Here is a 16,180-nt window from a genome sequence, read left to right as displayed (position 1 = left end):
TACATTTGAGTTATGGATGAAGATGAGTGAGCAGTATCAGCTCTGGGTTGTGCATTTCCATGGCTGTGATGGCACTGCCTACTGGTGGCAATGATCCTGATGCTTCCTGCCAGGTATCACCTTCACCTTTCTGTCTGGCATCCCCACATCTTTTGTCTCCTTCTGTTTTATTCAGTTATTTTCATTTTCAAATCACAGTGTACTCATGAACCTGTCAGCTTGTGCCAGGTTGCTGCAGCCAGCTCTTGGGTTTTCTCAGATAATTTCTGGAGGCTATGAAAATAAAAGTATCTGGAATATTTTAAGGGACCTTGGCTTCAATGCTCATTTTAAATTTACAAAATCCAGATAAGCTTTGGAAAGGTGAGCAAAATGGAAAGTTATGTCAAGAAGAATGCGGAGCGTTGCTTTGGAAGGGAAAGAAAAATAATTTATTCAGACTTATGTCTGCCTGTTCTCAGCAGAGCTGAATTGGAGATCCCTTGTCCTCAGCTTGCTCATAAACCATCCTTGATTAATTTAGTAGCAGGTCCAAGTAGGAGGAAGGAGAGGGAGCTGTGCTAGTCTTGATGAAAGAAAATCTGCCCGAGGAGCAGGCAAGTCCAAGCTGTAGTTCCTGCAGAGCTTCAAACATGGCCCTAATTTTGCTGATTCAGAACCTCTTTTCTCCTAATCTTGGCATGGATACCTGCAGCCAAATTTGTCCATGTCTTCATTTGTCAGAGTAAAGCAGTGAGGGCTGAGGTAGGGACCAGAATTCCCAGGACACACACTGGGAGAGCCTTCCTAGGAGTAGGATGTGGGCTCACATGCTCTGTGATCTGGGGGAAAAGCCCTAAATGAGGAAAAATAAAGGCCAGACAAAGCCCTATAGCAGCATTCCGAGGCTAGAGAATTCCTGCATAGCCCTGTGACCACCTGCTGCTCTTGGGACTCCTCCCAGGATGTTTTGTGGCTGTCCATTTTCCTGTTTCACTTGCACTGAAATAAATGTACAGATTGGTGTGATTTTCTTCTTGGTTGAAATTTTTGTGAATATTCCCTGGACTTGCAGAGCAGATGATGACTCTGTTTCCCCTCCTCTGACCCTATGAGCTTTCCCAAAGCTTGGGCAGGGTGAGGAATCCCAAAATCCCTGCTAGAGACACAGCTGCTGCAGGCTGACTCTTTGGGATAATGACAGGAGGGAGATCAGAGTTTTGCCTCAGGCTTGGAGCATTGGAGACCAAATTAATTTTGATGGGAGTTGTTGGTGTTCAACACCTGTGAAAATGAAACTTCCAGCATTTTGCTGCAGGTAAGTAATTGGCTCTGGGTTGGGATCTCAGTGCTGTTTTGTCCCAAATGAGACCTATAGAGTTACAGAAGTAATTACTTTGGGGGTAAAATGTTGCTTTTGGTATTTTCTGCCAGTTTTGTTGTAAAAAGAGTGATTGGTGAGGCTAAATTTGTACCCCACAGGAGAAGTGGTTAATTAATGTGGTGTTTGTGCTCACTCAGAGTCACAAATCAGTAGGGAAAGGTTTAACATCAGAGAGGTAAAGTGAAAATGTGAGTATGCATTTCCCCAAGCCCACAGTCTGTCCCCTTGCTGGTTTATTTATTCCCCTCCACAACCGACTCTCCTGTTGAACAGTTGAGAGTGGCTGTTCTATTTTAGCTGATAATTTGTCTGTGGTTGGGTTATTCCTGACTGACACTTCCACCCAGGAGCCCAGACCCTCCCCTTGTGCCGGCGGGAGATGAGGTCATGGATGCCTGCTTTGGCCAAGGAGGAGGCTGTGAGTAAGGAGTCATTTTTGTCCTGTGAAATGCCAGCCAGCCCTGGTGCCTGGCTGGGTCCATCTCGGAGGGGAAGTGGGAGCTGGCAGCCCTTGCTCTGCACAGAATATCTGAGGCTCTCTGTAATATCCTGCTTTCCAGATCCCTCTCCTGCCTGGAACCCACGCCCTGCTTTGTTCTGGGTTTGGCCAGCTTGGAGAGGTGCCTTGCTGTGCTACAGCTCTCAGGACAACAAACACACCCAGTCTCAGCATGCTCCAGACTGTGGAATTCCAATGCTGGATGGGGCTGGGGTGATGTCAGTCAGTGCCAGAAATGCTGATCCCGAAGGATAAGAAGCTCTAGGGAAAATGGCCTGGTTAAAATCAGTGTTCAGTGTTGCTGTTTCTGCCATATGTGTGGGCTCCTGGCATTAACTCGGGCTCGAATGGTCCTCAGTTTTGAATTTCACCTCCCTGTATTCCCTGCAACAATTTCTTTAAACTTGTGCTTCATCAGGATCCTATATTGGAAGAATCCAACAGCAGCCACTGCGGAAGGGAGCAGAGGAATACAGAGGAAGATGCCTTCTGTCGCCCTGGTTATCAAGAGTTTTCTAAAGCCTTCTGAGTTTACATTCTTGTAGAGAACTTTCTCACACAACTTTCTTTAAACAACCTATTGTTTTGCATTCTTTCATAGAGGCGGAGAAATTTGATGTACAGGTAGTTTGTCCAGTGTCGTTGGAGAGGTGGCACGTTCACCCTCCAACCCACTGACATCTTTTGAGAACTATAAAAGATTGGAGTCAGAAAAAATAAATTAGTCTCCTCATCGTGACCAAGGCTGTGGTGCGTCGTTTTTGCTTGTGTCATCTGGTGACAGCCTTCCTTGTAATGTTTGAGATTTTCAGCAGCCTTCAGGAATTCAGAGGTTTTATTTTAAATCAGGGTTTCTATTAATCTTTCAGCTAATTTCCCTAAATTCACAGGTAGCTCAAAGCTTCTGTAATAGCATAGCACTGATAATTTTGCTGCTTATACCCAGGGTGTACAGCAGAACTGAGATGCCAAACGACCCCTCTGTTGCACAGAACCTATGGTAACTTTGAATGGTATGAAGTTTTAATAGGCATTAAATCTTTGTAAAATACCGAGTACAAGTCTTTTGCATCTGCAATTAATAAGTAATTCAGCCTTGGCAAAGTCAAGTAAGCACAAATCCCCTTTATACCACACTGTACAATCTGTCTAATCTATCTATGTCAAATATGGCTTGTTTGGGTCTTTCCTTCCACAGGCTGTTCTGGGTACATTAGATTAAAATTTCTGGTCAGGGGAATACTTTTCTCTTCATGTTTCTAGCTCAGGTAGCAAACATGTTGGTGCTAGTTTTTATCATGTATTTGGTAAACAAGTATGTGGTAGTCAGCACAAATATCTTTTTGTCATGGTTGACCAGAGGGATTTTACAGGTCCAGCACCTTTCCAACAATTCCTGTGGCAGAGCTGAGGAAAGGGATCATCCTCCAGGCACTTATAGGTAGATAAGCACCGAAGTGGATCCTGTAGATTGATCTATTGCCCAGAGCTTGTTTTCTGTGTGTTCTCTGCTACTCTGGGAAGGCTCTGTTTGCCTGGAACTTGCATTAGGATGGTGGAGTGTCAAAAAGGAATGTTGAAAAGGATTTGGTTTCCTTTCTGTTCCATTGTGCCAGTCTTTGTGAGTTTTAAGTGCTGGGGGAATGCAAGGAACAGCATTTGCAGTGGGGCAAAAATAAACTCTGAGATTTGCAGGTAACCTTTTCTTTTGATGTTTTTCCAAAGCTGCTGCAGTGCCCTGTTTCCTTGTGGATTATAGAGCTTGCTGTGCTGGGAGCTGCTGTTGGAGAGAAGGAAGTTCCTTTTGGAGCAGAGCTGGGGGCTGTGGGCATGGATGTATGGCTTGGGTTCTGGTGATTTGGGTTTTACTCCCTCTTCTGCACAGGGGATGCCTGGTTTTGGAGAATAGGGACATTTACAGGGTCCAGAGATCCCAGAGGGGCTCCAGGGTAGGTGGGCCTGCAGCAGGGATGCTTGGAGGAAGCAGGACTTGTGCGTCCACGTGGTTCCCAGGCTCTGATGGAAAAGGCTCAACTCTGCTGCTCCTGCCCTGCCTCTGAGTGTCTGCACACCAGGCTCCAGTGGATGCCAGCCCACTCCTCTGGCTTGGGAATGGGAGATTTCTCTCTGGGTCTGCTATTAAAGCAGCACAGACACAGCCTGAATTCATCATTACCCTCTGGAGTGAACCAGACCACAGAGCTTTTCCTGAGATGCCTGTTTGGAACAAGAACAATCTTAAAATTCTGCATTTTTACTTATTCAGTCACATTACCTCGCTCTGCTGATCACCACCTCCCCTCAGCCTCACTCAGTTTTTTTTTTTTTTTTGGTTAGGTTTTTTTTTTTGTTTTGTTTTGTTTTTGTTTTTTTGTTTTTTTGGTCTCCATCCTTCACTTGCATGTGCTTTACAGAGAGAGATCCCTGGTCTCCAGACAGCTGAGCCTGCTGTGCAGTGCCATGTGAAGGGAAAGCAAACTCCAGCCGTTCAGGAATTAAAATGGCTGAGTTGGAGTGTGGTGAGTGTTAAGATGGAGTCAACCAAGCAGATCATTCTAGAAATCACACAGGCTGAATTTGCTGTGCCCGGTGAAGTTATGAGGCTTTCCCTTGTGTGTTGTATTGGCATTGATGGCATCACTAATAGAGATGTTTTATTTAAAATCCCATCTTCAGTGCTTCTGTTCAGCTGTGTGTGGTGCAGGAATAGGAACCAAGAATGGGATCCTCTGGAAGAGAAAGGGCAAAGCCGTGCTCCAAGATCTGCTTTAACCTCTTGCTGCCAGTGCCTGGCTTTTCATGGAGAGTATAGTAATTGAAAAGATGGCATAGTGTAATCCGGAGGTTTATATTAAAGCCTCTTACGAGTGCATCATGCATTTCCAAACACTCCCATTAATATATTCTCAGAGCAGAGAAATGCTCTGATCCAGGCATTCTCTGGGTTTACCATTTCAAATAAGGATGCTTTAATTACTGGTGACCTAATTTGAATATGGGCTGGACTGATTTCATTTAAAATATTAATTGTAGCTCATTGGATTGGTTATGCTTTTGCTTTATTCCTGGAGCAGCCATGATCCTTGCTCAAATCTGTGTGCTGAGGTCCTGTTTTATCCCAATTTCCATCAAAAAGGGATGCAGCGCTGACCTGATCTTTTCAGTCATTGTGCTTTTGCATCTCATTCCTCACTTTCACTGGGGCTTCTGGAGTCTGGCGCATGGGTGGAAGCCACGGAGAGAATGGTGGTCAAGGCTCCAGGAGACATCTGGTCCCATCCCAGGCATGTGTGAGGTCTGGGAGCTGCAGTGGGGCTGCACTTTCCCCAAGGAACTGTTACGCTGCATTTTTGGTAAGGAGGGGAGCTGGGCTTCTTCCACATCCATGGGAGCTATGAGGAGGAGATCAAAGCACAGCTGGTTGGGAGCAGGGAGAGCATCTGACCGCAAATAATTGTTCCAGCTTGGAATGCCAAGTGAGAGTGAATGGCATTTGAAACAAGTGGTGGGGTGGGTCTGCTCAAATATGTTCCTGGTAGGGATCAGAGAATTACAGAACTGGTCCCACTTCATTTAAAACCAATGTTGGTTTTGAAATCCTTGCAAAAACCCCAAGTTTTCTGGTTGGTTTTAATTTGTCTGCTCCATGCTCTCATTTGGTTAGGCTTTTGAAAATCTGGAGAATTTGGTTTTGCCTTGAAAGTGAAAGAAGGCTCAGGATTTCCCCCGGGGAGCAGAGCTTTTAGAGGCTGAAAAGGTGGTGGAGAGCTTTCTCCTCCGGAGGTTTGTCCTCACCCAAGATGGCTGTCAGGAAGGACGTATGGGAGAAAGGCAAAGCAGGAAGGTCTGGACAGCTGCCAAGCATTTAAAAGGGCTGTGTAGTAAACAGTCATTAGGTGGAAAATGATCAGGATTAGCGCTTTCTAAATGGCTTCAGGGCTGTTCTGGGTTTTGTTGGGTTGGGTTTTTTTTACTGTAATTCTGCAGGTGTAAATCTGGAATTTGTCAGAATCTGAGCTTTTAAAAAGTAAAAGCTAAAGAAGGTTCTTCCACTTGTTTGCAAGCATTCCTTCATAACCATATCACCCCTGCTCTACTTATTCTCCCTAGGTAATGTTGTAATGCTTATTAAATTAAAGAATCATTTAGGTAAATGAAATAAGGTAACATTGACATAAGGCCCAGTCTGGTCAGGATCCAATGGCAAGTGAAGGATGTCGCTTTCTTCCTGTACAGGAATTACTTCATGTATTTCTATAACCCAAGATAATTCCAGGCCTTACTCTTCTGTAATTCAGGGTAAGGTGGAGGCTTTCCATAGATAGCCCTGAATGCAGGGAGTGCGACTCAAGAAACCAGAGAGAATGGGTAGTTGCTTTTTGTGGCCGATGTTGGCTTGATGGCCGTGACAGAACATGGTGTGAAATGGAGCTTTTCTGTACTTTCCTCTACTTCTCTACTTGTCCTTTCCTCATGGTGCTTTTTGCCATCTGAATTCCCTTCAGGAAGGGGAGGTGGACACCCCCCACCTATGTACTCCCTTCAATGTCTGTCTCTTTACCCACATTCAGTGTAGAGACTGTAGTCATCTTGTATGAACTCATGTAAACAGGAATAGTCAAACACTTTAAAACTTTTTTTGAGCTTAATGTACAATTATGACTGATAAGGTCAATTTCAGAGCTGTGGGAAAAACATAATCTCCATAGATTTGTTTCCAACCATCCAAATTTACCAGATTAACTGTTTTTTGGATGGGAACTGAGTGTAAATCTGTAACGAGGTCCTGACCTTTATAGGATCTGTAGTGCAAGCCATGTTGTTGGGAAGGATGAAATTATTTTTCAGGAAGAATTTATCAGCAGCTGTGGCTCGTGGGAAGGTGAAGGGCAGTGTCAGGTTTTCCAGCCAAATTGAGGTGTGCCTTAGGCAGGGAAAGAGGGAGCCTGGGTGCTTCTTGCTGGGTGTCAGAGCAGAAACTTGGTGGTCCCACATGCTAGTTTGCAGAGATACAACCTTTTTTGGGATTTATCCTCCTTTGTAAATGCTTGGAAAAACAATTTCTGAGTGAAATGCACCTTGTTTTGCCATTTTGTGCTGGTGGAAAGAAATAATTCCTGATGTAATTTGTGATGGCAAAACCATTACAGGTCAGTTATGAAAAATGCCAGTGACTTCCCTGTGTTTTCACTTTTGTGGTATTTGCTGTCAGCTGCAGAGTTTTGCACATTTCAGATATTTTGCAGAATTAATTTAATGGGCCAAGGTTCAGAAATCTGGATGGGAACTGAGATACTTCTGCAGGCAGCTTAAGCTGAGTGAGGTCTGTACACTGGGCAAGCAGCAGTCCCCAGAAATGCTGAGCACATGCTGTTTGCCAGAAAATAGGAAAAAAATGTGAAGATTCTTAGTTATTTTGAATACTGAGAGACTTAATCATGGATTCTAACTGCTGGGGACTTGGCATGATGTCTGAGGTTTATTTTCTGGGCCATGAAGTAAGAATGAAATTGTCTGATTGCATTTGAAAGTTGCTGGGTAATGAAAACAACAGCCAAGATCATATTTAAATATGAGATGAATATCAAGTGGCATTTATGGAACTCTATGGAGAGATTGTTACTGAGAGGAGACAAGTGGAGGTCAAAAGTTACTGGTTTTTACAGGAGGAGTTCTGGAATATTCTTCCAGGATAGCACACATAGTTATCTTATTAAAAACTCCAAAAGCAAACAGGTGATACAAACAAATCAGTAAGATCCTGTCCAGTGGGGACAGCTCCATAAATCTTCAACATCTGTGCCCAATTACTGAACTTTTCAGGGCTTTTTTTTTTTTTCCTGTAGTGCACATTTCTCACTATGAACTAACAGTACATAATAATAAAGTGCTGGCTGTCTGCCAGCACAAACAGGGCTTTGGCGAACTTTCTGAGTGTTTGTGGAGGTGGAAAAGCATTGCAGCTGTTGGGCTGGGGCTGTGCCAGCTGAGGATCCATTTCCCAGACATGAACCTCCTATCAGAATGAAACAAGAATCAGATATTTTACATATCACTACCTTATGCAGGTTCTTCCTCGGTGCTGCCACGGTGGGGTCTGTGGGCAGGTTTTGGGCTGTGCACCTGGAGTGATCACACAGTTCCAGTGTGTTTCCTTCTGGTTCCTCCTGTTCCAGGAGTTGGGTTGGAGCCCTTGTTGTGACAATGCTTGGTACAATTTCCCTGGAAAGTCAATGCAAAGGGCCCTAAAGTCTTTGGATCCTTTGGACCCGTTCCCCTTCCCAGGGTGCACAGGGTGGGTCCTGTGCAAGCCAGGCCATGTTTAGGTGTGACCAGAAGCTGTTTGGATCCAAGTGCCAGTAACAATAGTTGGGTGCTTTGGAGGAGCCAATGTCATTGGTGTGTTTATTTGCTTGTTTTACTTAGAGAATCCAGAACTGTGAATAACATCTGAGCTCCTCTTGTGGCCCCAGGGAATTGAGGAGCCCTTCTCCTGGCCCTGGCTCCTGGTAAAGGCCTTTGGCTTGCTGTGTAGCCAAGGTCCAAGCTAGAGGGATCAGGGCTGGCCAGGTTTTGTGTCCTGGCTGGACTTGCTGGACTCACTGGGAGTAACATCTTGGGGATGGTGGACATGACAACACTCCAAGGATTAACCTGGAAAGACTCATCACTCTATCATATATAAAATGATAAATATCTCTTATCTCACATGAATCAGCACACAAGCATGTGCACTAAAATATTTAGTAAAAAAAAAAAAAAAGGACTCAGCCATAGTGGAAACACCAAAGAACCAAAATACTGACCCGAATTATTTAAGACATAGCTTTTTTTGGGCTTTTTCTTCCCATCTATCATTTTATTTCCCAGGGTTTTACATTCTGGCCCATGTGCCTTCTCCTCCCAGGATGCAGATTGTTTGCTCACAAATGTTCTGAATAACAAATTGACTTAATTTAGATGGCATTAAGGCTCTTTAACCCATCTCAAAGGGCAGAGGTGCACTGAGGACCTACAGGCATGCATTTAAATGAAGGCAATAATGAGATAGATTTCTTTTTCTTGCCTGACTATTTTATCCATGCATCAGATGAAAGTTGGAGGGGAAAGGAGTTGGCCAAAAAAATGTGAAGAATGTAGAAAGGAATTAACAGCTGGTGTCCATTTAAAACTTCCATGTGGGCAAATGCAGGCAGCCTGCTTGGTTTTACCTGTTGTGTTCCTCTGGTCAGTGCCCACTAACCCATTAAACGTTTAGTTTAGAGGGGACCAGTTTGGATGTGGTACTCTTGATTCCCCTGCCAAGAAGTGGATGATGTGTGTTGTGTGTCCCCTGGGGAGGATGAGACACATTTCCTGCTCTTTGGGAAGCTGTGCTTGGTTACTTGAACCAGGAATCTTATTGGCCTGATAGAATCGTGCCTTACAGTATCTGACTCGTGTGACATCTGACATTTCCCTCTTCCTGGGGAGGGATCCTTTTCCAGACTGCTTTCAGCCATGTTTCTGGTTTAGCCTAGCCGAAGATGTGCATGTGCATTGCTGCTGCTGCAGGCTGTGCTGATTTGCAGGACAATTCTTAACACCTTTGTTTTCAAGTGGGTGTTGAGTATCAAACTGCTCAATTTCTCAGTTCACTCTCCAACCAGCTCAAATCCAGAGAAATTCTGGCATTCCCTCACCCAGAGTCAAGTACTGTCTTCATCTCCCCAAAGCAAAAGTTGTCCTATTCTGTTGGTTATTCTGGGTTTATTTTCATTTAAGAGAGAACAGTTAGAGAATCCATAGAGTACTTAAAACATATTCCAGTGCAAGAGACAAAGCTTTGCATGATCCTGGCTGTGGCTTGGGCTCCAGCATCTGAAGGAGGTGCTTATTCTGGGACAGGCTTTGATGTGCCTCCTCTAGGACAACCACACAGTCCAAATCCGAGTTCTTTTTTAAATTCTTCTTTACTAGGCCAGCTCTTTGTCCAGATCTCAGGAGCTGATTGAGCATCTCTGGCTATAGCAGAGCTCACTCAGCGAGGGAGGTCTTGAGAATGTCTGGTACCTGTGTGGGAGCAGGTGGGTCATCTCAGCATTGCTGTGGGATAATTAGTGCTGTCTTGTTTCTCCTCTTAATGAGAATCTCTGCGTGTCTGGACTTGGTGCTGCTCCTTCCTGGTTTGGTGCTGGAGCTGCTGAAACCAGCCGTTGCTTCAGCTCTGTTGCCTTATGGAGGGTGTCAGCAAATCCTTCCTCATTCCTGCGCCCAGAATTTGGTTTTGTTGTTTGTTTGTTTGCTGATTCCAAACCTGCCCACTGCGTAGCAGGTTATTTACTCTAGGCTGGCCCTTTAAATTGCTTCCCTGCTCTGCCTGCCTGGCTGTGAAGTATCGCTAATAAACAGTCCAGAACAAAAGCCTCCACAACAAAACATCCTTTTCTCCCTGGGCGTCTCGCTGGGTGCGGTTTCCACTGCTGCTCTGCAGTCTGGGGGCAGAGCCAAAGCAACTCAGTCTCTTTCTTCCTCCCTGGAAGTTGTCACCAGGCAGCCTCCCCTGACCGACCAGCAGCTCGGAGCAGGGAGGAGGTACACAGCCTGTACACAGCCTGTCCTCAATTTTTCCTCCTTGGCTGGGAGTGATGGAGCCTTTCCCTGCCCTTACATAAGACACTCCAACACGGAGGAGGTTTGACTAGGCATAGATCAGGGTAGTTTGACATTACTCCCTGGTTTTGTGCCCTCTCCCTCAGGGACACTCCAGGATTGCTAAGCCGTGAGTGTGCTCAGCCTCCCACGGCTGCATCTTGTTCTGGCTGTGCCTCGGCTCAGCGCTGCAGTATGACCCAGGTGGGCATCACAGCCTCCTCCCTGTGGGAGGGAAACGGGAGCTCAAAGGGATGCCAGGAAGGGAAGATGGGCAGAGGCTCTGGCTCACTCCCACTCATCCACAGGTTGAATGCCCGTTGATTGGGGCTGGGACCTTTCGGAAGGGTGGGTGTGGAAGTGGAGAGGGAAAATAGATGGGCAGGGGAGACAGCAGTTGGCTGGCTGGTAAGCCAGGCCTGTTTACTTGGCAGCCCTCCTCCTGTAAGGAGGTCAGAGTTATTGCATCTCGGCTCTGGAGACGGACTGCAGGAGCAGGAATGTGCTCCGGATGGAAGTGTGTCAGTGCCTGGAGTCAGCTCTGTAGCAAGGGCAGGCTCAGGGTTGCCCTCCTTCTAAAAGTAATCCAGGACCATCATTTCTGTGTGAGACCGCCTTGCGAGGAGTGGGAAGTGGGGCAGAAACTCCAGTCCCAGAGCCATGGCACAGGGCCTCCGGTCCCTTTCCTACCCCCCAAACTTGGCTGTAGCTCTTCATTTGAATTAATGCAGCAGATGTAAACTGATATTGATTAATTGTGTGGTCACACAGAGGCAGTTGCAGCATTTCTTGAATGACCCAGTGATGTCTGAGTTGTCCATTTTTTCCTGAGAAAAGTTTCCTTGTAAGTTGCAAACTAAGGAGCTGTGTCCATGATGCCCCTCAGCCGGGTGCCACCTGGCACTGCCAGTTTGCTGCCCAAGTAAACAGTGATGTCACTGATGGCATTCAGGTTGCCTGGGACTTCCTGCCAAGTGACGGTCATGGCCAGGGTCAAGATGTGAAGCTTTTCCTGCGCCGACAGCAGTGCCCTCATCCAGACGAGAGCCAACTGTTTGGCAGGCCGGAGGCAGCGGGAGCATCTCTGCTTTCAGTCCTTCCCTGACACACAGCAGGTTCCCAAAGCTCAGAGCTCTGCTTCTCGTAAGCTGGGTCATGAGAGAGTGAAGACCAGAAAATGGGAACTCCTTTGCGAGGGCACCTGATTTTTATTGGAACTCTGCTCTGCATGAGTGCTTGAAAAATACTAAAAAAGACTTTTTTGTTTTGTTCCGCTGAAGAAAAAGGTAAATACCACTGTAGACAATTTCCCTGTATTTTCACATTCTTTTGGTGAAGGTCAGCCCACAGATAGCTTCTAGAACAGGGTGATACTAAATATTGTCCTTTAAATGCTCAGTGGCTGTGGAAGGAATTTTTTGGGTAGTTTCTTTGGAAATGTATTCATAAGTAGTGAAATACATCAGTTTTCCTTCCTGCCAGAAAAGTTGTCCCTGCTGTCCTCCACCAGTCCATCCACAAATAGTTCTTAGAGGTGTTTGGAAAGTGGATCTTTGCCTTGCTCCGTGATCAGGATGGTGAAGGGTGAGACAACTTTACAAGGTGGTTTGGTGAAACAAGGTCCTGGTCTTCTCTGTGGTAGCTGTGAAATGGCTGAGTTGTGCTAAAGCTGAGGGATGGATCAGAGTAAAGGTTATTTTCAGTGAGAGCCTAAGTCAGAAAAGTCCTTCCTGTACTTCTAGAAGGGACTCAGCTGACCTGGAGCCTTTTTGATTCCAGCTCCAGTTCATTTCCTCTTGTGGATTTCATTTGGATTCAACCCAGAGCACCCTTTGTGGTGTATACAGACAATATGTTGTTAATCCTACTCAGATTTTTAATCACTTTATATTTAATTTACCACCATCAGAATGTTTTTGCTATTACTTTCTTTTGTTTATCAAAAAGTTCAGGTAATTCTGTAGTCAAAATTTCCTGTCTAAGAATTCATAGTAAAATAAGTGCATGGGCTGTAAGAGCTGAAGGGCTCTTGGCCTGCTGGCAGTCATATTCCCCAGAAAAAGGAGTGGCATGCCAGCTGCTGACCCCACAGATCAGAGCACACAGGTGCACCAGCACATACTGGCTGTCTTGTAAAGCCCTCACAACATTCAGGATGCTATTCCAGTCCTGAGCAGAACATAATCCCTGGTTTGTTGCTCATTCCTTACTTTTCAAAGTGACCAGCTGTGTTTGCACCAGAACAAGTCTGCAAAGTCTGAAGAGCAGATTCAGTTAAAACTCTTCATTAATTCATGAACTCTTGAATTTTCTTCCATTCTCCCTTGGCCTAGGCTTTGGAAAGGGCACCTTCTGGATTGGTTACCCTACTCAAAAATGCAGCTCTTTCTGAAAATGTTTGGGAAATCTAATAATTGGAATGTAGAACTTCTAAATAATGCAAGAATGGAGGTGGAGAGAGAAACTGCTGTGCTGAGCTGGTCCCCCAGTTTTTTTCCAGCTAAGCCATATGCATGGTGGGACATTCCCAGATATCCTAATAATTTCAGGGTCTGTCTTTCACTGACACAGGAAAGACTAAGAGGATGATGAAAGTATTTTTACAAAGCAAATGACCAAGAGTTGCAAGAATTTAAATCTATGGGAATTTCTTTACTGACTTACTTAGAAGCAGAAAACTGGATGGTGGGTTTAGAAAATGCCCAGGCTGATGGTTCATGAGATTTTCTGGGTCCCGAGTTACATTTCTTTTGGCTGTGTTGGATAGGTGGTTTGTGAGTTGGAGTGAAGCTGTATTTAATTCATGGATCTCACCGGAGCAGCCATGGACTATCTCATGATGTCCTTATTGGAACTGAACCAAGCTCTTACTGCTTTAATGCTACCTTGCCCAGCAATGCTTGTTTAGGGAAAACCACAAACACATGATGAAAGAGGTTGAGTACTCAGTGTTTTGCTTAAAAACTAAATAAGGAGTTTAGATCTTTGAGCATTCTTTGAGCTGGGCCCAGTATGTGGAGCTTTATTCTCACAGCCCTTGTGGATGTTCCTGCTCTGTGTGTCACTCCAGGCCCTTCTGGATCCTGTTAGACTTCCCCTTTCAGTAGGGATGCAGGAATGCTACTCCCTAGGAGCTGCTCATGCCTGAGACAGACCCTCCCCTCAGCAGCTTGGCAAAATGTGTTTTACATTCTTTAAGTGATGAGGGGAAAAGGAAGGGCAGCCCCAGAAGGAATTTGGTGCCTTCTCCACCCTGAAGTGTTGTGTGTGATAAGTTCAGCTCTGCTTCAGTTCTACTCCTCTTTATTAACTTCTTTCCAAAACCAGCCACTTTCTACCTAAAATGTCCAGATTTTTGCTGGGTTAGTCTCGTCATGTTTTGTATATAGTTGGTGGTGGGGCATGGCCTTCTTTAGAGGATGGCTCAGAAGCAATATCTATTCTAGGATGTTCCACAGGGAAATACAGAAGCCTAGAGAATCTCGCCCCACAACTCCTGTTTTGTATCTGACCTTGAATGAAATCCATATGAAGCCTCCTTCTACCCTCCTGGTGTTTTAAGAAGGCTCTTCAAATAATGTTGGCACATCTTGGGTTGTATCCTCAGCTGGATGGAGCTACCTCAGATTACAGAGGGCAAATTTGGACCACATACATAAATTATTCTGGAGTCTCCAATATAAAATGTTGGAGTCCAGATCTTCTGGGTGATGTATGAAAAACTGGGTGAAACTTCATTGCTCTAAGTGTAGAGAGTATCAGACCAGAAGGTTTTAATGGTCTGTGCTGGAATTGAAAGGTTTGAAATAGAGATTTGTGTTTTTAAATAACCTATTTTCAGCCATTTTGAGTGTCTCTGTGCCCTTGGCTGTTGGAATCCTTGTCCCGTGTGAGGCATGTGGTGCTGGTAGTGTCCTGATCACCCCTGCTGACAGCACTGGGGTCTCCAATTCAGTGAGGCTGTGTCTGTTTTCAGAGAGCAGCATAAACACTTTCTGAAATTGCTTCAGTGCTTATTTAATTATGTACCCATCTCCCAGCTAGAGCATGATCTCCTGGGGGCCTCAGAAGGAAAACAAGAACCTGGAATCCACTCTTAACTGCCTGGTCTTTGGAGTGATGGGTTATCTGAGATGTGGGAAGCAGACCTCCCTCCGGAAGGACGGGCTGCCTGATTTTAGTGACCTTCGCTTGCTTTTCCAGCCTGTATTGGGAATAAAGAGGCTTCAGTCTTGCCTTATTTTTGCATTCCTGGAGTGCCCCACAGGCTGATTGTGGCATTTGGTAGCACAGCCTGTCCCCACTTTGCTGTGACCTTTCAGGGTGCTTTGGGCTGATGGGCTCCACATCCTGGAGCATGGACAACCAGAGGAGTCATCACCACAAAGTGGTGAAGGGAAGCATAGACAAAGACATGAAGCACTCTTGGGCTAGAAAATGCAGAAACAGTATGGTTCTGTTTGTGGAAGGAAAGATGGGACTAGGAGAGGGGGAGAGGGGATATTGGAGGTCAAGGGAGTTACAGCCTTGCTGAGTTACTGCCTTTATTATTTTGGGATTGGTTCAGCAGCTGAAACAAAAAGCCAGAACATAAGTGAGTGTGCTGCCCTCTCTGCCCTGTCAGGACAGGGGAACTCCTATCCCTGGAAATGTGCTGCAGTTCAGCAACACAGGGGCTGAGCAGGGAGAGAGCCTGGAAACACCTCCTTGGGCTTCAGGCTGAGAAACAGCTGGAATTTGGACATGCATTTTCCAGTCTTTGTAAGATTTATGCTCACGACTTGAGTTTCTCAATCCAAGGGTTCTGTACAACTCTTGAGTTTCTACACAGTGTTTTGTAAATACTCGCAGAGTTTGACCTGTGGGGATGTTTGATGCGTATGCTCATCTGGCATCCAGCCCTGAGCCTCTCCCAAGGTGCCCCTATTGACTCTGACCAAGCCACTTACCCTGTGTGGAAGCTTAGGGTGAAAATCTCACCCTGTTGGGGGTGACAAGATGTGGGTGGACCCTGAGAGTTCAGAGGAACTTCCATTCTCCAGTTTAAATATTGGCTTAAAATGACATTTTAAAAATTATTAAATGTCTGTTGTGCTGCAGTTAGGAGGAAGCTGAATGTTGCTCAGAATAAATGCTATTTGGTTACATTTTATCTAAATTTCCCTCTTTTTAGTAAAAATCATTGTGCTAAAATGAAGAGCTGGACTGGTGAGATGGTCTGAGGCATCAGCAGGGGAGAAGGACTGATTGGGAGGGAAAGTATCCTGCAAAGAGGGTAATGGAATGGCTTTCTGTGCTCGTGCTTGGTTTCAGAGGGCTACCAGAAAGGAGGCAGTGTGTAATTTTGGTTTCTTGGAGGTACATATCTGATGTGTGGGATCAGGAGACCATTCTCTTTGTCACAGTGGTTGTGTCCGTGCTTGTCACCAGACCCATGTACTCTGGTGACCTGGAGATGGGAGTGTCTGTCAATCCTGTCACATGATCAGTGGGAGTTAGAGATGAATTTACAATTTACCTTTAATGCCAGGAAAGCTGCAATAGGTTGGCCTATGTGTTAGCCAGGGAACAGTATTTACACAGGTCATGAGACCATTTGGGGATTGCTGGTCAAACTATATTTTCTTCATTAACAGCACCATAAAAACCTCTTGACAATCCTTAGTTAGAGTAACATGAATCTAACT

The 16,180-nt window shown here is 45.3% G+C and overlaps 1 protein-coding gene across 4 annotated transcripts in view; it reads left to right on the top strand.

The window, feature by feature from the left end:
• The window catches only part of SPTBN1 (spectrin beta, non-erythrocytic 1), a 117,740-nt gene that overhangs the window by 15,420 nt on the left and 86,140 nt on the right, over positions 1 to 16,180 (top strand). The window lies entirely within an intron of this gene.

This window comes from Vidua chalybeata, chromosome 3, assembly GCF_026979565.1.
Source record: "Vidua chalybeata isolate OUT-0048 chromosome 3, bVidCha1 merged haplotype, whole genome shotgun sequence".
Classification (NCBI taxonomy): domain Eukaryota; kingdom Metazoa; phylum Chordata; class Aves; order Passeriformes; family Viduidae; genus Vidua; species Vidua chalybeata.
Note: the sequence above shows the minus strand (reverse complement) of the source record. Positions and strands in the feature narration are given on the sequence as shown.